At 46.2% G+C, this 26,156-nt stretch overlaps 1 long non-coding RNA gene across 1 annotated transcript; it reads right to left on the bottom strand.

The window, feature by feature from the left end:
- Positions 1-2,493: 2,493 nt before the first annotated feature.
- Positions 2,494-14,377, bottom strand: LOC131424544 (uncharacterized). The gene is made up of 2 exons (XR_009227791.1): positions 13,486-14,377; positions 2,494-3,954 (listed from the first exon to the last, which is right to left on the bottom strand). It is a non-coding gene; the product is annotated as an uncharacterized LOC131424544 (long non-coding RNA).
- Positions 14,378-26,156: the final 11,779 nt, after the last annotated feature.

Genomic DNA, 26,156 nt, shown 5'->3' with positions numbered 1-26,156 from the left:
CGTTCATCCACGAGGCGATGGTCAAAGGCTGTTTTTATTCTCTGTCTTGATGAAGTATTTGTATGCTCTGACATTTACAAGGTAAATAGAACATGAGCTCCTAAGTCAGGAAGCTATTCCCTACCACTCTCTCTATTCAGGTGAGACTGACCTCCCCCTGATCTGGGGGTGGCCATAGATCTGGGGGTGGCCACAGATCAGGTCTGTCCAACCAGGATTCATATGCTCCAGGCCATAGTGATTAATTCAGCGATGGGCACTTAACACAAGCCAGAGCCATGAGATTTATTTTTTTAATATTTATGTTTTAGTTGTAGCTGGACACACTACCTTTATTGTATTTATATATTTTCATGTGGTGCTGAGGACTGAACCCAGGTTCTCACTGGTACTAGGCGAGCGCTCTACGGCTGAGCCACAATCCCAGCCCCTAGATCCATGAGATTCGATCTGGGATTTTTTTGATGGCCCCTGGCAGGATGCTATTTGTTGATTGGCTGGGCCTGAGTCATGTGCTCAGCTTTGAACCAATGGCTGAGGAGGAAGGGAGAAGATAGGAGAGTGGACTCTCCAAGGTCACTTCTACTCTAAGTGCATAGAGAGGGGGTGGGGAATTGGGTCTCTGAAGAAAAGCTTACCTTAGGTGAAGGGCATGGAGCTGGGAAGGCGCTGTTCCCATGCTCCTGTCCCCATGGAGGCTGGACGGAATTCTCCTCCACCAGCCCAGCCCTGTCCCAAGACAGACCAAGCCAGAACGGAGGAAGTGAGCCCAATTTCATGAAATACAGTGGTGGGGGACACCTTCTGGCAGGCTGATTTTCAGGATCCCAGAGACCCAGGCTACTCTTGTGTGGAGTCTCCCCCACATGATCAAGGTGTCCTGTATCCAGGTCCTGAGCTGTCCCCTCTGGGTCATAGGACGGTGCTTCCATCCTGCCTCCCATCTCAGATTCCTACTATAGCTATTGCCTGCGCTTCCGGTTTCTCCACGGAGGAAATTACAAAGTGATGAGTCATGAATGTGTTTTCTTTGGCTTGCACAGTTTTTTTAAAAAATGAAATCCATTGACATCTTTGAAAATCTAGACTTCCAGGTTGTCTTAAAAAAACTTGGAGGAAACTGTAACAGGCTGAGTAGAGGTGGTCCCGGGTTAGAGGGACATGCATCATTCAGCTCCCCACAGTGACTGGACCACTTCAGTCACAGCTGTTGCCTGCCTGGGCTCGGTGGATACGAGGTTGGGACCCCTGCCCTCTAAGCCTGGGCCTCAGTCCGACTGCCAGCCCTCTCCCATGGAGCTGAGGTTGTTCACTGAAATGCCACCCAGGCTTGCTCTGAGCTGCCATGCACTCTGCCACATTGTGCCCAGGGGCCTTGGGCAGACCACTAGAGGCTCTGGGACCCGGGTCCTGCAGGGAAGAGACAAGGAGATAACAGATGTGAATGTCTCAGGAGCAAAAGTGCTCAGATGTGGGCTGGTGACTTGGATAGCACCCCCCCCCCCTTTTTTTTTGGTAGACTGGGTTTGTTGGGGTTCTGGAAAAGTTTCCAAGATGTCACAAACACAACTGGCTGGTGGCGAACCCAAAGGAGCAAACAATTTCCAAGTGCCCAATTACTTGCCTTCATCTTTTCTCAAAGGGGATGCGTTTGCCTTGAAATTTATAAAGCACAGGAAACCCTTCTCCCTGGCGACTCTAAGCAATCTTCCAGTTTTTAGTCTCCCCAAAGTATTATAAGTAGCCATGTCATGTGACTAGACAGGACAAGGGGGTGGGGAAGGAATGCATGCAATCAGGAGATCAAAGACAAATCGATGCGCTGTTTTTCCTGGGGATAGGAGGGTCCCCATTTTCTCACTCTGAACTCTTCATCATTTCAGGATTTTTTAAGACCTGCTCATCATTTTGGAAGGCTGTGTGCTTTTCACGAACCATGTGGTGCTTGGGTCCCTCCGCTAAGGTCTGACCTTAAGAATGGAGACCAGCACTGAATGGATCCTTCATACCTGGGGCGGGGGCCTGGATCTATGGTCTAGACACTACCCTGAGTTACTGAGTCCAGGAATCTGCACGGTTACCAAGCCACACCTTCACGTGGCAAACCATATTCACATGAAAGGTTGAGATGAACTGATTCACACTCTAAATGTTAGAAGAAAGCTTTAACAATATATAGGCGGTGGATGTTGAGGTTTTCACTAGATGGCTCTGTTTCCTAGACAAGGCTGCTGTCTGCAGTGTTGAAGGCTGGGACCTGAGGCTGCAAAAGCATTGAGAGATTAGGGTGTTCCCAGACCTGTCAACAGGAATTCCAAATAAAAACAATAGGAAAGAGTAAAACACAAGTCTACACGTTGAGATGGCTTTCTTCTGGAGGTGCAAATTAGGAAATGTTGAATGAATATGTTTATTGAAACAGAAACAGTCTTATTCTAGGGATGCTGCTGTGTTGGCTCATGCCCCATGATGATCCTTGTTCAGCCTCCCGAGTCGTCTGGCTCTGGTATCCTTTATTCATTCAATAAACATGCAACAAAGGTTTATTGAGCACAGCAGCTAACAAATAAGCAAACCCCTTTGCCTCTGTGGAGCTCACATTCAGGTGATGGGGAAACAGGGAATAAACAGAGAAGATATGCAAGCTGCATGGCATGGTAAGAGAGATAAGGGCTCTGCGGGGAATGGGCATAGAAGTTCCCGGGGCTGAGTGATCAGGGAGGACTTTCCAGAAGGTCAGAAGTTTTTTTTTTTTTTTTTTTATACTAAGGATTGTGCTCAGGGGCATGCAATCACTAAGCCCCATCCCCAGCCCTATTTTGTATTTTACTTAGAGACAGGGTCTCACTGAGTTGCCTATAGTCTCGCTTTTGCTGAGGCTGGCTTTGAACTCAAGATCCTCCTGCCTCAGCCTCCAGAGCTGTTAAGGTCTGTAAACAAGTCTGGATGGCGCCTGGCATTTTGCCAGGGGGAGTGGTTTGTGAGGTGGAGCCAGCGAGCCATTAAGTGTGGAGATTCCTGATTGGTTGACTGCTGTATCTATTTTATGTTAATTAGATAAGCTGTGTGGAATGTATAAATATCGCTCCTGTCCTACAATAAACGGCTCCCACTCCTGCTGTATCAACGTACACAAGTTGTTCGTCACCCCCCGGTTATTTTGCTGCAGCCGGACTGCAGCACAGAGCCACTGGGATTACAGCACAGGCATGTGCCACTGTGCCCAGCCCTAAGGTCAGATTTAAGTCCTGAAAGGGGCAAGCAAGAAAGCCGCATGGCCCTCGAGGAAGAGGGGACAGAATTTTGCCTGACTCTGGCGCAGCCATGAGGTGGCCCCCAGCCCTCAGGGAGAAGCCTTGCGTTCCCCTCATAACCCAGAGGTAAGCTCTTATCTCATTGTTGACAGCCGAATTAACTTGTGCCCCACGGTTGGGAGGCCACAGGGGCTGTCACCCAGACTCTGCTCACAGTTGCCACGTTCTCCTGGGGGCTCACGTCAGATCTGTCAAGTGAGCATCAGTTTGCTCTGTGCCTGGACCCGTGCCAGGCATCTGAAGCTCAGAGACTGGTGCCCACCAGACCAGGAACTCGAGAACTTGCTAAATATGAGACGCAGAGAAGGGACGTCTCACTCAGCCTTGGGGCCGGGGGTCACCTTTGTGACGTTCGCTCATCATGGCCCCTCACCTCCCTCCGTACACTGGACTCTCTGGTTCTTCCAGGTCTTGAAGGTATCAAGTCCTTGCTTAGGGATTTTGCTGTTCCCTTGCTTTGTCTGGTGACCACCCTGGCTCCAGGAAAATGTCCTTCCCTGACTGCTCCGCAGCCTGGGTCACCGCCACGTATGCAGCCTCCTCTATTTCCTTCCGAGATCCTTGGGCACTGGTGTTAATACTCCTTTCTCCACGGACGTTGGGACTCAGTTTCTTCCATTTGTCCCTCCACCTCCAGGGCCTGACAAATAGAAGGTTCTAGATCAATACAGATGAAGACAATTTCCAAACGATGGATGGTTGAACAACCCCTGCTCTCTGGCAGGGTTTCCTCCAGCCTCACCCCCTTCTGCCTGCCCCTCGGTCCCGCTCAGAACACTCCTGGATGCCCTCACTGCCCCGGAGAAGCTTGTCCTCGGTCCTACAGTGTCATGGTCAAGACTATGGACTGGGGCATCCAGACAGGCTTGCTTGGGTCTCTGCCTCTGCCGCTTGCAAACTGGGCGAGTTAATTAAACTCTCTGAGCCCCAGCCTCAGTTTCCCCACCTGAGCAGAGAGTGCATCCCATCAGCAGCCACTTGGTTATTCTTCCAAACAACGGTTACTAGATCCTTCTCTCTGGAGGGGTTGCTTATACCACCGCCTGCCTTAGATGAGAGCCCGGGGCCGGGCTGGAGGCCCCTGGGGACCCCCCAACAGAGACCTAACAAAATGAAAAAGTCCAAACTCAGTGATTGTGCCCCTGGGGACCCTGAGTCAATGATCCGGGGACAGTTAACGAGCTCCCTTCTCTGCTCTCCCCCTTTGCAGGTGGTCGGGTGGCCATGCAGACCCAGCGGCTGCTCCCCGCACCTGCCCACCCCACTCATTCCAATTCCTTTGCAGTGTCCTAAAAAGCTAACGAGGCTGAAATCACTCCTTCCACTGCCCTGAAACCCCCGGGCCATTATTCAGTGTTCTCTGAGGCCCCGACCTCCTCCCCGCCGCCCAGCCCTCTCCATCTGTTGGGGTGCTCTCAGGGCTTGGCAGTGGGAAGTGCAGAGATGGTCTCTTCTGTGCCGGGTCTGCCTTGTTCAGGGTGGAGGACAGAGAGAGAGGCTGTCCCGGAGGGCCTGCTTTGGTGGAGAATTCCAACAGTGACCCTTCTGGCCCCTGAGCAATCATCCTGGGGTGTCACATTATGAAATAATGAATGTCCCCTGTGAGTGCCCCAGGAGAGGGGGCAGGCCATGTTGGCTCAGACCCTAGACCTGGGATCAGGACGCCTGGGTTCAAATCTTGGCCCCACTCTTTAATAACTATGGAATCTCAAATCTCAGACTAAAATAATATGAGCTGTTTGTCCTCCTTTCTTTTTTTCTGGGTGCTGGGGATTGAACCGAGGGCCTTCGTGTGTGCTAAGCATGGACTCTACCTCCGGCCACGCCCCCAACCCCCAATGGTAGCTTTGGTTTCACGTACAGCCTGTTCTTGGTGGCCGGCCTTTGTTCATAAGCCCACACGCTAATAATAATAATAATAATAATAATAATAATAATAATAATAGCTAAAGTTCATTGAGAACCAAACAATGCTTCTTGATTAATTAATCTAATCTCCACAGGACAGACACGTTAATGGGTAACTTTTGGGGGGTATTCAGGGATGTGCCTAATCTAAGGTTGGATACCGAAGCCCGGGACTCCGGGGCATTATTTGGAGGAGTGAGTGGCATGCAGACAGGGGACTGCGATAAGGACATTTTAAGGATTCATCTCCAGGATCAGAGCAGAGAGGACACTGTGTCCTCAGGCCAGCCCCATGGACTGAGGGGGTGTGAACCTGAGGGACAGAAGTATATCCTTTGTGTTTTTAGTAACGCGTGTTTCATTTCTGTATCTCTATATCCATGCTTTTGGATTTCTCAGCCTTCAGAATCATGAGCTAAAGAAACCTCTATTCCTTAATAATTACTTGGTCTCAGGTGCCAGGGATTGAACCCTCGGGTGCTTAACCACTGAGCCACATCCTCAGCCCTTCCTGGAGACAGGGTTTTGCTAAGTTACTTCTAGCCTCTCTAAGTGGCCGAGGCTGGCTTTGAACTCACGATTCTCCTGCCTCAGCCTCCTGAGCCGCTGGGATGACAGGCGGGCGCTTCCTTGCCCAGCCCCTCTCTTGAACTTGAGGGTTGGTATTGGTTTCGGTACCTCACACCCCAACCCCTCAGCCGTTGTCAGACCTCACAGCAGCCCTGGTGAGGGGTCCTCATGCACACAAGGTGTCCTCCAAAGGTTCACATGTTAGAAAAGGAATCCCCAAAAGTTACATGTCAATGGCATTTGCCGGGGACTTAGGGAGGTAATTAGGTTGGTTCAGATCCTGAGAGTGGGGACCCCGTGGTGGCATTAGTGGCCGGGCTTGCTCTGTCTCACCGTGTGATGCCCTCTGCACATTATGCTGCTGCAGGAAGACCCTTACCAGATGCTGGCACCAAGCTCGTGGGCTTGCCAGCCTTTAGAAGCATGAGCTCAATAAACCTTTTTTTCCTTATAGTTACTTGGTCTCCGGTATTTTGTTATAACAAGAGAAAATGGACCAAGGCAGGTCAATAACCCACAATGTATTGACTTTGCCTCCTTCCCTCTTCTTCTCTTTTCTTTTTTCACTCCTGTAAGGTCAGGCAACGGTGACCAAAAGGAGGCAGATTTTAAAAGGCCGCTGAACGAGGCTTTATTGAGACTCCACTCCCAGGAGAAACCCTTAGACCAGGAGCGTGAGAAGAGGGTCTGAGAAGTGCTCTGGGGCTGGACTGGACTGGAATTTTTATGGGCTTAGGGCATGCAGGGAGCCCTTGGGACAGGAAAAGGGGTTTTTAGAGTCCCTTGTCCTACTGGGGTTGGTCAGAGGGAGCTGGCTAAGATCCAGGATTGGCCGGGAGATCCTGCTGATTGACAGGCGGTTCCATTGGTGCCTGATTGGTGTTTCTTTTGCCTACGCGGGCTGCTTGGTGCTTTGTTCCTAAGTCACCGACCGACCTGACAATTCCTACATTTTGACATCACTTTTCAAATACCATACAGGCACCCGAGTTTTGCCTCCAGCTCTGCATTGAGGGATCCCAACTAAGACAGTCACGATGCGGAGCCCCGGAGCACAGCCTCTGGCCAGGGCAGTGCTCTGTCTGCTGAGGCTGCCACAGCATACATGGCTGGTGCGCAGGGGCCTGGGGTCCCCGGGTGGTGTCCAAGCGCCTATGACACATCTCCCATAGACTCCCAGCAAAACTTGAGGTGGTGCCATGGCAGAGACTCCTTATTGTCCTAGGACTCCGGAAGGCTGAGTATCCAGTGGCAATTACACTTCCCGCTTCCCTTGCAACTGGTGTGGTCGTCTTGTTGCCAATGGAATGTGAGCGGAAGTGAAGGGTCACCACTTAAAGGAAATGGTTTGGTTTTACTTCCTCTGATGCCCCTCTCTGGGGGTTGGCCGTGGACTGGGTGGTGGTGGTGCACGGGCTGTGGGTGAGAGCAGCATCTCAATGCAATGTGGAGCAACAAGGTCAAAGGACCCTGGGACCCCGAGTGACATTGTGGAGCACAGTTGCCTCCCCGTGTAGCCAATGGGTGTCCCTCCAGGGCACAGGCCAGCTTAGCAGTTCAGTGGGGGGGAGGGGGATTGCCATCCATCCCCATAACTGAGGCAGGTCCACCATCCACCCCTGGGATGTTACATGAGAGAGAAATACACTTTTATTCTGCTCAGACTGCAAAGTGCGTGCGGCTGTTTCAGCAACTCATCCTGCGCCCTAACTAATGCAGTCAACGGGGGTCTGAGCAAGCGAGTGACAGGCATAAATGCTGACGCCACCTCATTCGTGCCCCGAGGCCGGTGAGGCCTGGGGACGTTTCCTTTACATAACCACCCTGTGGCGTGCTCAGCACCGCAGAGCCCTGGGAGTTAGCAAAGCTCCTGGGACACTCCTGGGACCCAGGATCCTCTTAAACTGTCACAGACCTCAGCAGTCCCCGTCTTAGACTGTGTCCCCTGTCCCCCAGTGCTGTCCATTTCGATGCATTTCCTTCCAAGTCCTCTCCCCGCAGACATGGCTGCACATTGGTACCCGGGCTGCCTCCCGGGGAGCGGGCTTCAAAAGGAACATTGACCAGCCTCGGGGACGTGGGCGCACACAACAAATGGGCAGCAGTTCTGGAACAAACATGCCTGGCCTGTGCTGACCGGTTGTTGATCTCCGGGTGGGGGCCATTTTCCACCCCGTGGTCATCCTGTATCTCCTTGTCTGTTAAGCAGAGCCCGGCGGTGACAAGCTGTGCGATTAGTTTTCGATGACTGTGTAACAAGTTACCAGAAGCTTAGCGCAAAATGGCACCTGCTTATTATCTTGCAGTTCTGTAGATGGGCAATTTGGGGTGGGCATGGCTAGATTCTCTACTTGGGGTCTCATAAGGCTGAAATCAAGGCATCAGCCGGGCTGGGCTCTTATCTGAAGGCTTTGGGGAAGAATTTGCATCCAAGATTGTTCTTGTGGTTGGGAGAAATTTAGGTGCTTGTGGGTGTAGGACTGAGGTCCCTCCCACCTCCAGGATGCTGTTCCCCAGCTGGGCCACCTGTCACTTCCAGGATGTCACTCTCCAGTCCTCATACGTGGCCTCTCCATATGCAAAGTCAGTAATGGTGTCCTCCATCTTATTCATCCTTTGACTCTCTCTAACTTATGTTTCTGCCACTAACTTGAGAAAATGCTCAGCTTTTAAAGGGTTCATGTGATTCTGTGGGGCCCATAGGATACCCTCCCCTTCACTCGACTCAGAGTCAATTGATAAGCAACGGGAGTCACAGCTGCAAAATCCCTTTTGCCACCCAAGGTAACACATGGCATGACATCATATTCGGAGTCCTAGGGATTTGAGCAGAAAATCAGCTTAGAATTCTGCCTGCCATGTCTAACAACCCCTTTTATCTTAGCATACTTAAGCTTCCCCTTCCCTGGGGGGAAATAAAAGTGATCTCTTGATGCCAGTTTGGGGGAAGACCCTCACAATGTCAAGGACACTTGGAGGAAGGGTGAGTAAGCATCAGGAGGATGGATGAGTCTTGGATGAAGGATGGACACTTTCTACGCGCATCCAGCAGCATTTATTGAGAACCTATGGTTGCAGGGGCCTTGTATCTGGCAGGAGACAGAACAGCTCATGTGGAATTGATGGTCTAGTGAGATAGCTGATTAAATAAAGATGGTGAGTGTCCCCCAAAGAGCAATGTGGGGTTCATGGGAAGGAACCAGGATATAGAATGTCGGCTGAGCATGACAGGGCACGGAATGACACAGGGTTGGTAGAAACTATATGAGGATTGGGGACACCATCTCCCAGGTGACGTTACAACTCAAGTCCCTGCCAGCTTGTTTATAGAGAGTACTGGGCCCCCTAAGAATCGGGACTTGTCTTTGAACCCCGTGGGTCACCAGGAGACTACTTAGCGTATTGACAAAACCAGGGGGTAACTAACTCAGTGGGAATACCGACTTCACATGAATAAATGAAACTGTCTACATTCGAACAAAAGAACAGGACAGGTGTATTGACAAACGGTGCCTGTCCCTGACCCACGGTGCCAAGGAAGGAGTAACAGGGAGTGTTGGGTTCTCGACTCTGGATAGGAAAAGTAAATATTGTATTTACCTTAGTATCTACAGTTCTTAGTACAAGGTAGGCCTTCAATAAATATTTGAACATTGGACAGATGGTACATTGGTCATCATTTTGGGTTCACGTAAGCAAAGGACATGCAAAATAACTCTGTGCTTTTTATAGACATTGTTATTGAGGACTGGGAGTGCACCAGGGTGGGAGAGCACTTACCAAGCATGTGTAAAGTCCTTGATTCAATCCCTAGCGCTGCAAGATACCAACCCCTCCCCCAAACCAAATAAGCACTATTATTGAGGACTCATCCCTTGCATTGCTCAGTGTTCCTTAATTGGTTGGGGTGACAGACGGTTTTAATTTTCCCAGGGCTGAGAGAGTTCTTGGAACCCAGGACTTGGAGTTAAAACTAAGACTGGAAGGGTTTCCCCCCAACAAGAGACTTCCAATGTAAAATTGGGAAAGTCCCAGGAAAAGAGAGGTGAGTTGATCACCCCACCCTGAATAAAGACCCAGAGGGAAAAATAAGATTCTCTTGACATTCAACTAATGGATGGGATGTTGGGAAACTCTGATTCCCTCTTTGCCTTGACCTCAAAAGAGCTCCAAGGTCAGTTTTATGGATAATGTAGATGGCCAGACAGTCTAGGATGTCTGTCTGAAATTGTTGTTTCTGCTTTGCTTTTCATTGTTTTAATTCTCTGGAAAATTTAAAACATACGGCACAAACTGCACCCGAGATCACACTGAATGACTCTTACTGAACGTACGCGAGAGATGCCTGTTCTTTTTGTCTTGTTATTTCCCTTCAACTGGCTATTTCACTCTGTGTATTTATTATTTAGGTGGCCGACAAGCCATGCCCTGTGGGCTAAATCGGGCTTGCTGTCTTTTTCATCCAAATGAATTTTGTTGGAACCATGCTCATTCATTTATACACCGACTATGACTGCGTCCGTGTTTTGATGACAGAGTTGAGTCATTGTGACAGAGGCTATATGGCCCAAACAACCTAAAATATTTACTACTTGGGTGTGATGGCTAATCTTGAGGGTTTTTTTTTTGGGGGGGGGAGGGTACCGGGGATTGACGTCAGGGACACTTGACTATGGAGCCACACCCCCAGCCCTATTTTGTATTTTATTTAGAGACAGGGTCTCACTGAGTTGCTTAGCGCCTTGCTTTTGCTGAGGCTGGCTTTGAACCTGCGAACCTCCTGCCTCAGCCTCCCGAGCTGCTGGGATGACAGGCATGCGCCACCGTGCCCTGCTGTGATGGCTAATCTTGATTGTCAGTTTTGAGTGCATTGAGAGACCCTAGAAAACTGGCAAAGCACATGTCTGGGTGTGCCGTGAGGGCGTTTGAGAGATGATTGATGGGCATGTGGGTAGGCGAGCTGAACGTGGAAGGCACCATTCAGTAGTCTGGGGGTCCAGGGGAACAAACAGCAGCAGCAGGAGGAAGCTCATTCAGGTGTAGTCAGTTCTTGAGCACCTGGGTTTTTGCTGCAGCCACTGACCACAGACATTAGACTCCAGGTTCTTCAGCCTTTGACCATGGACTCAGGCCTGAGGCTCTCCAAGGAGTTTCCAGGCCTTCAGCCTCAGACCGGGCCTTTGTCATGGGTCTCTCTTCTTCTGAGGTTTCCAGGATCTTGGACTGAGCGGCCACTGGGTTCCCTGACTCTCCAGGTTGCGGGACTCGGCAGCCTCTGTGTAAGCCAATCTAGTAAGTCCCTTTTTATAACTATGTGTACATTCTGTTGATTCTGTTTCTCAAGAGAACCCTGACTAACACATGGGACCTTTACCATGAAAACTGTCAGCCGAGTGTGGTGGCGCACGCCTAGAATCCCAGCGACTCAGGAGGCTGAGGCAGGAGGATCACAAGTTCAAAACCAGCCTCAGCAACTTAGCGAGGCTCTAAGCAGTCTAGCAAGGCACGGTCTTAAAATAAAATATAAAAAGGGCTGGAAACTTAAAAGGGCTGGAGACGTGGCTCAGTGGTGAAGTCCTCCTGAGTTCAATCCCTCGTAACCCCCCCCGAAAAAACAAAGAACAAACAAACAAAAACTTGTCAATTCCTGCATTATGTCTGAAACCCCTAACCCTTTTAAAGGATTTATATGTAGTTGCACATTTTACACAAACATGTATATTTCCTGTTTCAGAAGTGCATATCTTCTCTATATGCGTATTTTCAGTTTACAAAAGCAATATATACACATTATAGAAATGATGACATCACAGAAATATGTAATACCAATAACACAGATTCCCCTTTAATTAATTCCTGTTGGTGGCCTCGTTAACTAGTTAACGACTGTCGATCCCTCCACTGTCCTTCCAGAGCATCAACCAATCTCCGTATATCATTAAAATAACACTGCACAAAAAATAGATCTCTATGTGAGCAAATTTTTCCTGGGTAAGCATTCTTAAACTCTCCACCAGCAGCATTTTCCTGACACACTCAGACTTTCTCACTCATTGTTTCCAATATCTTTCCTCATTGATCTGGTCAAATGAAAGCCTTTTCTGTATCCCGCTTCACAACAGCAACATCATTGCAAGTTCTAATTATTTCTGGTACCTCTTATTACCGTAAGTATTCTCTTTGAAAAAAAAAATGTCAGTATTAATTACTGTGACTTTAACTCTTGGGATCAACGAGGATGGCAGGTGCCAGGGGACTGTCACCTTGCTTCCAAAACGTCGCACTAAGTGTTCAGGACTTTGGCTTCTGCTGTTTTCTCACTGGCCTCTAAAAGACTAGCAGGACCTGTGTCCTCGTGCCACACACGTCTGATTGCTCACCTCCAGAAGTCTGGGTCTTCTAGGGCCTCTGGCACCACCCCGAATCTCAGAGCCTGGAGCTCTCTGCATCCCTTATTGCACTGATGCCTGTGTCCCCCTCAGTTCTCTTCTCAAACATTCCTTAGGTGCCTCTGGAATTCCCATTCTGCAGCCAGCAAACATCCTGATATTTTCAATGTCTTTCCCAAACATGGTCTTTTATTCTCTTGTCCTAGATTAAACCCAGTGGCCCTGCGCCTCTTGTTCAGTCTTCTCAAATGCACCCCAGAGCTCTCCTTGTCACTTTCAAAATGTTCCCCCTCCTTTTACTTAAAACATCCCAGAAACCTTCCATGTAAAGCCCTCAGGTTCCCCTGAGTTCGGACCAGCCGTCCTGCAAGCACTCCACGGCCGCCATATTGGACAGAAGAGCTGTGGCCTCAGCTGCTCCTCAGAGAGATCATCCTTTGTCCCGTCAACCATTAGATAGTCCGGTGCCCTCCTGTGGCTATGTTCTGCCCACTGTACCCGTCTCATCATCCTGGGTGTTTTCAGTGCTCACAGACAACTCAGCCAAAATCGACGTCCTCGTTCCTTGGCCTTCCCACCCAGCCACCATCTGTTCCCCCACTACTTCACCACTCTGTCCTACCGCCACACCTTGGACCTCACAACTGCTGGTGACTATTCAGTCTCTGAGATCTGGATTTCAAGTGTCCCATTTTCTGACTAAATACCTTTGCTCCAAGCCACATCCGTACTTAGTGAGACCTTTAGTTCACCCTCACCCAATGGAAATATATGCAAGCCATATATATATATATGCCATTTAAAAGTCACATTAAGCTGGAAGTGGTGGCTCACACCTGTAATCCCAGCAGCTGGGGAGGCTGAGGCAGAAGGTTGGCAAGTGTAAGGTCAGCCTCAGCAACTTAGTGAGGACCTAAGCAACCTATTTCAAAATAAAAAGGGTTGGGGCTATGATTCAGTGGCTGAGCACTCCGGGTTCAATCCCTGGTACCAAAACAAAACAAAACACAGATCAAGAAATGTAAAATAAGCTATTAAAATTAATTTTAGCAATATATTTAATCCAATAGAACTAAAACATTATTGTCCACGTGCCATCAATATAAAAATTATTAATGAGATACTGTACACATTTTTTTTTCCAGACTGCCTTTGAAATCCACCTGTACTGTACACTTGACACAGTTTAATTTAGACCAGCCGCTTATCAAGTGGTCCATGGCCACGCGTAGCTAGTGGCTACCATGTTGGATACAGCTGCTGTAGTTCATTGACCTTATTAAATTTTTATCCAACCATCTTACCCAGTGCAGATTCCATATCCTACGATGACATGATTCAAAACGTTCCTCCACTCTCTTTTTATTTCTTCACGTGGAAGGAAAGCTCATTACTGGTGGGAGCGGACCATCAGTCTGTACCCTGCAGTTGAATGTTACAGGAGGACATCGCCCACCCGGGCTGCTCTGCTTCACCTTATCTTGGTGGCCACAAATTTTAAAAAGAGAGAGACATCTAATGCTCCCCAGAAGCCTGATTCCACTTCCCTGGTTGAATTTGCTTCCTCTCTCTCTGAGACTCCTGTTGGGTCTGTTTTCATCTCTTCTCAGACCTCCCTGGCCTCCTCCTCCTCCGCCGACCTCTCCCGCTCAGATCCTGCCCTTGCTCCACTATTCATTAACAGACATCACAAATAGAGCATGTCCAGAACAGCAGCCGTCCCCTCCCCTGGCTGTTCCAGTCGGGTCATGGTGTCGTCATCAAGGTCGAAACCTGAGTCCTTTCTCATTCTTTCCTCACTTCTCATCCAAACTGAACCTAAAATCTGCCCGCTCTGGATGGAGCCACCATCGTCTCTGGCCCCGGCTGCAGTGACAGCTGGCTGGTCCTTTTGGTCTCCGCGCTGACACCTTGAAATCCGCTTTCTACCAAGCAGCCAGTACAGTCTCTGAAACACAGATCCTGCCATTCCCTTCCTTAGGACGACTCGTTTCCATGGCTACAAAGGTCCTCCGCGGTCTGACCCTTGCTCACTTCTCAGTGCAATCCTTCTTTATTCCTTTTCCCACGCCCTGCGTTCCAGCCACACCAGCTCCTCTCTTGTTACTTGGGCACACGAAGCTCTTTCTTTCCTTCTGGCTTTTGAATTGCTGATCCTCTGCCTGGAAAGATCTTCCCCTGGTGGGGCCTCGAGATGGCTTCCCCTCCTTCTGCATTTTGGAGATCCTCCCTTTACAATCCCACACAAAGCTTCTCCTCCCATTCCTCATCAGCTACTCTGTTTCCAGTTCTGTTATTTTCCTCCCTGCATTTATTATCTGAAGCCACCTGGCTTGTTTCTTGTTTACTTCTTTATCTTCTGCTTATTCACTAGAGAAGAGGGAACTTTGTCTTGTTCCCTCCTCTTTCCTGTGCCTGGCAGAGTATCTGACACATAATAGAAACTCAATGAATATTTGATCAAATGAATGAATGGTTGGAGGGAGGAAGGAAGGAACTGGGTGTTCTCACGTTTCAAGGCTCCTCTCCTTGCTGTGAATTGCACGGACTCATGGGATTGAACTTAACAGTCTCAGCAAGTTCATTAACTTCAGATTTGGGTCACCGAGGTTGACAAAGTGCTGGTCCTCTTTCCCCCTTGATAGAGATCATGTCTATAAATACAAGCTGGGTATTTAAGGCTCTTTAAATGGTACTAAAACACCAGTCTAAATGATTGCTGTTCTGACAGGGTTGGGTCAACAGAATATATATTATTCCAGGGAGGGAGATGGTGTTGAAGCCTCCGGGGCTACATCAGATTGAGAGCTCCCAGGGGTGTTCATCATGCAGGTTGTACAAATAGGTCACGACCTAGTGGTGGTTCTGGGAACTTATCATCGAGTCCCTTAAAAAATCATGTTGGCTTCTCCATGGCGGATGGATGGGAATGGAGACAAGAGTTAGGAGACCTTTGTTTGTAAGTGGCAGAAGCTCAAATTGGTTACAGCAATAAAAGAATGTATTGACTCATGTAATCAAGGAGGCTGGGAGTGTTTAGCTTCAGGTATAGGTGGATCCAGCGGCTCCGAATTATCCTTAGCCAGGATGTGGAGTTGAATTACCCCCCTCTCCTTTGAGTATGGACTTACTTCCAAAGAACAGAGTATGAAAGAGGGGAAAAACCAAAATAGCTTGATAGTTGAGAAATCGGGCAAACACTATGTTGGTCAGGTAATGAAGGTTAATGTCCCCAGCGATGAATCATTTTGATGAATCATTCCCTGTCATCACACAATGGGAGGGCATTTCATTTCTGTAAGTGTTGTCTCTGAAGCCTGAAACTCCAGTTCAATCATTAAAGAAAACATCCAGCAAACCCATGAGGAGGGGCATTCCACTTCCTGCCTGATGAGTGCCCTAGACTCTCAGTACCTTAAAAAACAAGGAAAGACCATGAAGCTGTGATTGACCAGAGACCCCTATGGAGACAGGATAACTAAACACACACCGTGTTCTCCCAGATTGGATCCTGGCACAGGAAAGGCATCGGAGGAACATCGAGTGAAATCCCAGGAAAGGGTGGAGCTTAGTTAATAGTAATGTCCCAACGTCAGTGTCTAAGTTGTGACATGCGTAGCATGGTTACACAAGTAGTTGACAATCGTGGGGACTGGGTGATAGGGTACAAGGGACTGTCTGAACTATCTTTGCAACTTTTCTGAAATGCTAAAAATCACTGCCAAGTAGACAGGTTATTTAAAAAGTGGGATTGAGTCTCTTAAAATGTCGTGTATTCATTAGCAAAAATATATATATATATCTATGACCTTTGAAAGATTTTAAAGTTAGGGTAAAGTATACATAACAAAATTCATCCTTTTAACCTTTCTAGGTGTATACCTCAATGGAATTAAGCTCAGTCACACGATTGTACAACCGTGTCACCACCGTCGACACACAGAATTCTTTAACCTTCCAAAATTAAGATTCTATAGCTGTTAAAGTATACCTCCCTGTTCTCTCCTAGACCCAACCCTGGCAACTACCGTTCTCTTTTCTGTCTCTGTGAGTTTTGTTATGGTTTAAATATGAGGCATCCACCGAGGGTCGTGTGTTAATGCTGGAATATTCAGAGAGAGGAATGATTGGATGGTGAGAGCTGGCACCTAATCGGCCATATAACTAGAGACAAGTGAGGCATGGCTGGAGGAGGGCGTCCCTGGAGGTGGGCTCCGGAGGAGTTCCTCTTCCCTGAAACCTGCTCGCCTTTCTCTCTCTGCCTCCTGGCCACCACAGACAGAGCAGCCCTCCGCCACCAGGCCCTTCCACCATGATACCCCACCTCACCTCAGAACCACAGCAATGCAGTTGGCCAACCGCAGACTGAACCCCGGCAACCGTGAGCCAAAATAAACCTTCCTTCTTCTGAGTTGTTCTTGTCAGACACGGTCACAGCCAGGAAAACCTAACTGCACAGAAATTGGTACCAGAAGTGGGAGCCCTGGCTGTGACTGACCTGACCCTGTGGTTCAGATGCCTTTAGGACTGGTTTGGGGGAGGAGTTTGGAAAAGTTTAGAGGTTCTGGCTAAAGACTTAGAATGTTTTAAATATTCATCCTTTTAATTTCACGTATCCTAATGCACTCAAGGTTTATCCATAGTGTAGCCGTGTGTCAGAATTCCCTTACTTTGAAAGATTGACTAATATTCTATTGTTTGCATATGTAATATGGTTTATCCATCCGCTCATGGAAGGGTATTTGGGTCGCTTCCTCCCGTTGGCTATGCAAAATAAAGTTTTCCTTTCGTTCTGAGCTCTCCTTTTCCTGCTGTAAGTGCTTGTCATGGGCAGGAGGACTAATCACCCCAGTTTTTCCAAGTTCTGATTTTTGGTCTATCGGCCAGCATAATTATTATAGCATCTCCCTTTACTCTTAAAGTGTCCCAGCTTGGTTACTAAATTATGTGTCCACCCAATCTCCCTGTGCAGATCTCAGCAGCTGTGGACTCCCACCCTCCCAGCAAGGAGACAGGAGAAGTTGTCCTTTTTCAACAGTTCTGACCTGCAATGGGCCCGGCAGAGTCGGATTGAGCTCGGTGGCTGATCTCAAAGCAATAATGTGAATAAGGTTATATCATGTTTTGGGGGTATAGTAAGCATGTCCACCTTTTGTATCAGGACTGGAGTCAGCTATACCCAAACCACATTGGAGAGAGGGAGGATTTGCTTCTCAGACAAAAATCAGTGGTAGGCAAAGCACAGATGTCAGTCAGATGGGGAGAGGAGAGGTCTTTAGGTGATTTATTTTCCAAATCTCCAAACTGGAATGGGGTCAAGCTGTGCTCTTCATGCTCTGCTCGAACTGCTTTGCACCACAGTTAGTGTGTTAAGAATCCCACGTCCTTGCAGCTGATCTGGTCGTGGGGGTAGTTCAGAGTGATCGATGGTTGCTGTTATGTTGTTTTCTTAACCATGATAGTTGGGAATTATTGTCCTGTTTGTGAGCTGTAATCTATAGTTGCTTCAGATTTCCTTTACGGTTCGCCCTCGGGCAAAGCAGAAATTTATTTGTGCCGCTGGAGATATACTGTGAATTCTATCTGGTACTTGTCAATGGTCAGAGTCATTGTTACCAAGGACAGATGTCTATCCCCTATTATAAGACACCCCAGCGCCATGGAGCAAGGCTGCCAGAATTCTCAGGGTGCTGGGTTCTTGGCAAGACCCATCCACCTGGACACCTGATACAAATACCTGCTAAGATCATAGACTCCAAAGGAGGACAGCCTGTGTTGGAACCTCAGGGTTCCCCCAAAGCTGTGTGACTGTTGGCAAATTACTTAATCTCAGTAGCTTATATGGCGCCATTACAAACCCCATGTGCAGCATTTAGCAAAACCTGCTGTGCATTCCTTATTCTCTCCTTCCCCGTGTACCAACCCCCAGAGCCCAGGAACTGAGATGCTCTCGGTTTTTTGTTTTTTTTTTTAATGTGTGTGTGACTCCAAATAGTACTCAACACACAGCATGTGCTTCGTAAATGATGCTTGAGTTAATTTAGCAGGAAGAAATTATAGCTAACAATGTCTTTTATATTTGGAAAGTCCTCAGTGTGGAGGGTTAATGAAAATTCTCCCTGGGTTAGAGAAGGAAGATAGCCAGGCTCCCAGAAATGTAGGCGTGGGAACAGAGGAATTCTCTTGTTAGTGAGAACATTTCAAAGCCTCTTAGCTATTAGGCTGAGTGTCTTTCTCTATTTGAAAAGCAGACTACAAATGAGTGCTAAGTGTCACAGGTCTTGTCTGCTGGCATATAACACTCTGATGAGACCGTGGCTCCTTTATTTATTTATTTTTTTAAATTTTTCATCGACATATAATCGTGCCTACTTATGGGACACACTGTGATATTTCAAGCTATATCTACAATATGTAATAATCAGCTGAGGAAAAGTGGTATATCAGTCTTCCCAACCTTTATCCTTTCTTTGTGTTGGGAATATTAAAAATCTTCTCCACCAGCAATAATGAAATATGCAATTAATTGTCAACCATGGTTACCCTACGGTGCCACAAATATCCAATCTGCAATCCTGCTCCCCTTAGCCATCCTGTCTCTGTCCCCTGTCTGCCCCCTCCTGCCTCTGGAAGCCACGATTCCACTTCTCTACCTCTACAAGGTCCACTTTTTGGCTTCCCTATGTAGGTGAGACCACATGGTATTTGTTTTTCTGGGCCTGACCTATTTCACTCAACACAATGCCTTCGTGAGATGGAAATTTGCTGGGGAATTCAGTTTATTTGACTGTTTTCTTTCAAGACACCATCCTTAGAAGATAGAGGCTGGGAGAAGGAACCAGAAGGAAAAGGAATAATTAAGAAAAATAATGGGTTTCAAAATAGCATTACAACCCTATTCAGTAAAAAAAAAAAAAAAAAGGGATGTGTTTTTCCTGCTGGATAAATAATGGAACAGAATGAGACAGGGGATGCCGAACAGAAGGCTCTTGACAAAGACAATCAATTTAGAGTTGAACTGTTTCAGATGTCTCCCGGTGCCCCACTCTGCACCCATCGGGAATGGCTTATGTCTCTCCTGTCTGTCTCTTAGACTCACAGCTGCTGAAGTTTAACCAGCCTTTTCCCAGTTGGATGGTGACAGCAGGAGATGCCAGGGCTGTGGCGGAAAGGGTCCTGTTGGTGTGGGAATCGGGGGAACATCTGGGATGGAGAAGAAGTGATCGACTGGGGCTCTGACAGAAGGGAATGTCTGGATCCTCCTGGATTCCTGAGTTTCTCAAGACGGGTCCGTGGCCAGAAGGAATCGCGAGACCTCACAAGTTTTGTTCATGTCATGATATAGTCTATAACTTGGGATCAGGACTATGGAGGTCCCCAGCACACTCAAGGGAGTCGTAGACATTTGAACAGTATTTTAATAAGATACCAGCGGATCGGTCCTCTTAATTCTGTGTCAAGTGCTCATCAAAAGAGGTAGCCTAGCAAATATCACACACACTATGGCTTTGGGTGTCGGGGGTGTTCTTTGTATTTCCTATTTTGGGGATCTTGGTGACTTAGGACATTCAGCATAGGCTGAGTACAGTGGACAGTTTGCTAGAAGGTTCCACGGCTTTTTTGGCGGTCTTGGCCCCACGATCTCACCAGGTCTAGCCCTAGGATAGCAGGCACCTGCCCACACTGGAGTACAGCAGATGATAAAGATTGACCATCAGGGTGGTTAGGCCAACCCTAGTGACCCAGGGCAGGGCAGTAGGCCTCAGTGTATCCCCTGGGGTGTCTCAGTTGATGTCTTGGGGTTCTGCAGGAGGGTGGAGCCCCAGTGGGAACAGAGACAGTTCTGACGATGCTGGTGGGTCAGATGGATCTCATCACACAGACTCTGTTATAGGGTGAACTGTGTCCCCCCGAAAAGATACACTGACGATTTACTCTCCACCCAGTAGGATCTTTGCAGAGAACCAGACAGTAAATATTTTAGGCTTTGGGGGTCACATGGTCTCTATCACAATTATTCACCTCTGCTTTTGTAGCGGGAAGGCAGCCTTGGACTGTATGTGGGCAAGTGGGCGTGGCTGTGTGCCAATAAAACTTTATTTCCAAAAGCAAGCCAAGGACAGGGCTTGGGCCCAGGTGCTGTAGTGAAGGAAGTCAGGGTCTCGCCATAGAATTAGACTTCTGGGGGAAGTTTCTTCCTGATACACTTCACCCACCTGAGACCTGTTTGTTCCAAGCTCAGGTGGAGAGGTGCAGGGGCCTTAGCAGCGGCCCCCTGTCTGGGGAGTGAAAGATGAACCCTCATCATCATGTGCAAGATGGAGATAGCGATGGAGACAGTCCACTAAGGCCCTGGCTTCTTTCCCACGTGTAGAGCTTCTTCCCAAACAAAAATGGATTGAGCCGCACAGCTTGAGTCATATTGCCCTGTCAGAGCATCTCACTGCTCCACTCCAAATCCTCCCCTGGCTCTGTCTCACCCAGAGCAAAGCCAATGTCCTTGAGATGGCTTGCAAGGCCCTGTACAGTCTGGACATGGGTACTTCTTGGACCACACCTTCCTCTCCTCTTCCCTTGGTTCCTCCCACCACATTGGCCCCCCTTGTTGTTCTTTGAACACACTGAAAACACTCTCACCCCAGGACATTTGTACTGACTGTTCCCTTTGCCTTAGATTCTTTCCCCCCAGTTATCTGCACAACTGGCTAGCTCATTACCTCTGTCGGGTCCTCTTGTCTTTGGAGTTTTCTCCGACCATCTTATTAGAAATGGCAATCTTCCTTTTCTCCACCTCCTCAGACCCCTTCTTTCTTTTTTTTTCTTCTGTTGTATCATTCTCTATCCCAGACACCACCATCTCACAGTCTATGCATTTAATTACTTATATGCTCGTTGTCTGTTACCCTCCATTAAAACACAGACTTTTCAGAGGACAGAAATGCTGTTTTGCTCAAAGCTACCTCTTTAGCACCTAAAATAGAACCTGGAGCAAAGCGTATATTTAATACTGTACAATTTTTTTTTGCAACCTTCTGGTTGATATAAATTAATCACAGAGCTTTTATGAATTCCATTATGTGGTTATACCCTCATTTATTAACCCGACTTCCTTTTGATGGACAGCATCTCCTGGTTCTATTGTTTGGGTATTAAAAATAGTGCTGCAAAAGCTAGACTGTGAAAAACTTTACAAATGACCTGGTTTTCTTTCAGCAAGGAAATTGCCAGGAAAGAGACAGACATGGGTGAGGGTGGGGGGAGAAGAAACTTGAGAGACATATCAATAAATAGCCATGTGTGAACCTTCAGCCAAGTAAACAAAGTCTCAAAAATCATATTTTTTGACATTTATTTATTTATTTATTTATTCTAATTTGTTATATATGACAGCAGAATGCAATTGGAAGTTTCAACACAGATTATTTAGCAATGCTAGGAAAATATCGTGAGTGAAGTTGGGGTGTGATCATGACTCGGGGGTTATGTGAAATAAAAGAATAATATTTTCACCTTTGGAGATACAGGTTGAGCATTGTTTGTGTGAAAGTCCAAAATCTGAAATCTTTTTGAATCCCCCCCAAATCATGGATTTTGGAGCATTTCAGATTTGGGATCCTTCAGTGGTATAGCCCATGAAAATATTCCAAAATCTGAAAAAACCCTGAAATCTGAAATTCTTCTCCTCCTAAGAGTTTTGGATAAGGGATACTCAGCCTACATTTAATGAAATATTTGCAGGTCAAATGATGTCTGGGGCACGGTCGCAAATAACATAGAGATAGGCAAATGAGAAAAAATACAGCTTTCTAGAACTAAAACTGGCCATGTTTGAATAATTGATGCAGTTGGGAGGTAGCTTTTGGGGATCTCTTGTATTATCATTATTATTGGCACTAGGGATTGAACCCAGGGGCACCTAACTACTAAGCCACATCTTCAGCCTTTTTTCCTTTTTATTTTGAGACAGGGTCTTGCTAAGTTGCTGAAGCTGGCTTTGAACTTGTGATCCTTCCACCTCAGCCTCCTGAGCCACTAAGATTACAGGTGAGCGCCACCGCGCCCGGCCCATTTTTGACATTTTTCATAACAAGAAAATTTAAAAATACGTAGTGATTAATAATGATTAATAATCTAACGTGTGGGCTGTGACTCATGGGTGGGGCTTTACATGAAATAGAACTGACCATAAATTGGGTGGAGTGCATACTGGGTATGTGAGGTCTTCGAAGCCATCCCCTCTACTATATAACACCTAACATTTTCTGTAGTGAAGAGGGACTTTCCTGTCGGGCAGTGAATATCTTGCATAAACTCCCTAATCTTTCCCTTGATCTTGATGGGGCTGATCCAGCCCCGTTGTATGTGGTATTTGGCCAAAACCCATTTCCAGTTTAATGTACTATTTTTTTTTATTAAACTCAATATTATTGAAATATAATTTACATATCATATATAAATTCACCCGTTTTAAGAAATAAGTCAATGATTTTTAGTACCTTCACAGAATCATGCGTTTATCACCGTAATCTAGTTTCCAGAATTTCCATCACCCAGTAAGACTCTTGAGCCCGTATGCACTTCATCTTCTTTCTCACCCCCCAGACCTGGGTCCCCACCAACCTACCTTCTGTCACTACCTATTGGCCTTCTCCAGACATATACTTTTTTATTTGGGTCTTTACCTGGAATTTTTTGACATTCTCCTTCCTACTCTATAAAAATGGTATTTCTTACTCAGAGATGCTTCTTGGCCTGTTATTACTGAACCAGTTTTTTTTTCTTTTTTAAATCAAATCTTACTGATTTTGCTCATAAATTTAAAAGATCCAATTCCCTACATTTGGGTAATTATCGTGTCACAGTAATGTCTGTGACCCTGAAGTTACATAGAAATTAATGATATGCTAATAGGACAGTAATGATCAAGGCTCAGAAAATGTCCTGCAGGTTAACGAATGGCTTAGTGAGCAGACAGTCAAATCCGAACCTAGAGGTCAGCAGACCCAATAAGTATGTTTCTCCGTCAATGTCCCCAGGAGCAGGGCTGTCGATGAGGTCTGAGAGCTCTCTGGTGTTTTTGCAACCCCATGGCTCAAATTTGCATTATTTCCAAGCCACAGATCTTTGACCCAGATCCTACGGGGCATCCATATAATGATATTGCTGAGGTTCAGTTCTTTACTTTGTGATTTATCACATCCTCCAAGTTCATTATAAAGTGTATGCTGGGGGTTCTTATATTTCGTGAGCTAGATTTCTCTTAGGATCCAGAATATGAATGCAGGACCTCATATCCAAGTTATTGGATAGTCTCTATCTATTGAATAATTTCCTATATAAATCCAGAGCCATGTGGTGATACATTTGTTCACTCATTCATTTAATAAGTACAAACTATGTGTGGAAGTTCACAGTGTAGCGGTGAAGACAGACATATAGAAATAATAGCAAAAAAACTAGAATATTCTGTGCAAGACATAATGTTGATATAGAGGGAGTCAGGATACATTGCACAGATCTTATGTTGGATTTGGGTCTCGAGGGGTAAGAGTTTGCATATGGCAAAAGAGCCAGGAACATTTTAAGAGAGAGAGAAAAAATAAAAAACATGAGGTATAAAATGAGATTTGAGAGCCTAATTATTTCCCTGAGATCCTTTGAGTATGATTTTTTCCCCCTTTCTCAACTCTGAGGTAAAATGCCTTTTCTTCTCTATAGCTATTAGTGTTTAATAAGCTATAAATTTACCTTTGTATGTTGCTTTGGATATACCTCATATTTTTTTGATATGAAGTGTTTTTATGTTGCTTTCCAGATTAAAATCTGTTGGTAGAAATCTAGGTATAAAATAGATTTCTGAATTTTTCAGCAGGGCAATCTTTGTGAGCTAACTTTTACCTATTTCTCCAATTTTACATCTGGCTTTACCCCCAACACTCATGTAATAGCAATATTCAAGTTCCTGAATGAATCCTTCTCTTGATCATTTTAATGAATTTGTCCATGTTATTGTTTTCTGGGTTTGTGGACCTTTAGTCATGCTTCCCAAACACTTTTGACTTTGAGAACACTGCCTCCCTAGGAGTTTTCCAGGTTGATTTAGCAGCAAAATACATAGAGATACTAAAAAAAAAATTTTTTTTAACTTGCTCTAGAAAATAATTTAATATCGAGTAAGTAAATTTGGGGAATGACTACTAAAGGCAATAAATTTTAGTTTTATAAGGCTGATATTGAGCTATTTTTATTATTGCACGTAAGCAACAGAGTAACTTGTCTCAGGAGGTTCATGATAATAAATCTTGAAACTACATCCTCAACATATGAGCATATATTTTTCTTCCTACTTTTTACAAGGCAAACTATCCTGACTCCATTTGTGGTTCTTACAGCGAAGTAAAGAGACAGATGGGATTAGGTGTGTTCAGGATGGGATGGCCATAGATAAGATACAGACCTCTTAGGTGACTTGACATCAGAAAACTTGTCTCAAGTTTCTCTTAGACTGTGTTATCCAAATACTCAGAGACAAATGAAAAAATAAATGAGTAAGATTTGCCAGTAGTCTTACATTTCTCTTGGCAGACATCTTCCTAAGAAGGCAAAGGAAACTTGGTGGCTAATACAAAATAATATACTTAGTACTCACTTGAGGCCTCAAACTGATTTATTCAGAATGCAATCAGTTGAGTATAAAGCTGGAATATGAACTTCAAGTGTTATCTGGAAAATGAACAGCTCTGTAACTTGGGCGGCTGATAAAGTTGCAGCTGAGTTCATCTAGAGGGGAGAGTTATCTCAAGGGCAAAAACAAGGAACTGTGGAAATCTGTCAGAAAAGGTTTTCTAAGCCAGGCGCGGTGGTGCACTCTTGTCATCCCAGTGGCTCAGGAGGCTGAGGCAGGAGGATCGCGAGTTCAAAGCCAGCCTCAGCAACAGCGAGGTGCTAAGCAATTCAAGGAGACCCTGTCCCTAAATAAAATACAAAATAAGGCTGGAGGTGTGGCTCAGTGGTCAATCCCCAGTACCAAAAAAAAAGAAAGAAAGAAAGAAAAAGGGTTTTCTATAGTTCTTGGCATGTATCAGAGGGTGTTTCTGTATATTTTAGCATCTTCAGTTCATCTTTGCTTTAGGATTCCTTTCAGATGCCTTCTACTGTTTTAATTCTGACCAGATTTCCGCAAGTGGACATAGGCCACTATGTCCACAAGCCTTGACTGTATGCACATTTCTTTGCAGATTTTTTTTCCTTTCTTCTGGGATTCACTTACCTTTTTTTTTCTTTAATTTACTTCTTTTATTTAATTGCTTAGTGAAGACAGCATTTTACTTTTCATAAATGTCCTTATTTTGTTCTTGTGAGAGAGGGCTAGTTTAGCTAGGCATGTGCTTCTCCATGGAGTTGTTTTCTTTCGGACCCTTGAAGCTTTCTTCTATCATTTCCAAGTTTTCATTGTTGCTATGGAGAAGTCCCCTGCTGCTCACATTTCCATTCCTTTGTCTTTAATTTCTGTCTGCTTTTAAGATCTTGTTCCTTGACCGGGGAGAAGAGTTGGAACACTCTTCAGTTTTGCTGTGGTTTGTATGGGGTGTAGAGTTTTTAGTTTTGTTTTCTTGAATGATTTGGACTTGCCTATTTTCTGAGTGTGCATGTTCATTTCTTCATCCGTTTTAGGAAATGCTTAGTTCTTGACTCTTCCGTATTCGCTTCCTTCTTGCCAATGACTTTCTTGGAAATAGGATCACAGAGATGCTCTAGAATCAACGTTTCTAGAGCACTTACAGTTTTGTCTTCTCTTATCTCTCTGTACAATCCTCTGGGTAGTTCATTCAGGTCTATTTTTTCCGGTGCTGTGGATTGAACCCAAAGCCTCTTACGTGCTAATCATCCCCTCTACTCTGTGCCACACCCCCGATCTACTTCCTATTTTGGCATCTGAAGATTTCTGTTATTTGGATACTGGCTCATCCATTCA

Source organism: Marmota monax, unplaced genomic scaffold (assembly GCF_021218885.2).
Source record: "Marmota monax isolate L192 unplaced genomic scaffold, Marmota_monax_Labrador192_F-V1.1 WCK01_AAM20220418_F8-fsc00086, whole genome shotgun sequence".
NCBI lineage: Eukaryota > Metazoa > Chordata > Mammalia > Rodentia > Sciuridae > Marmota > Marmota monax.
This window is presented reverse-complemented; position numbering and strand designations above follow the sequence as displayed.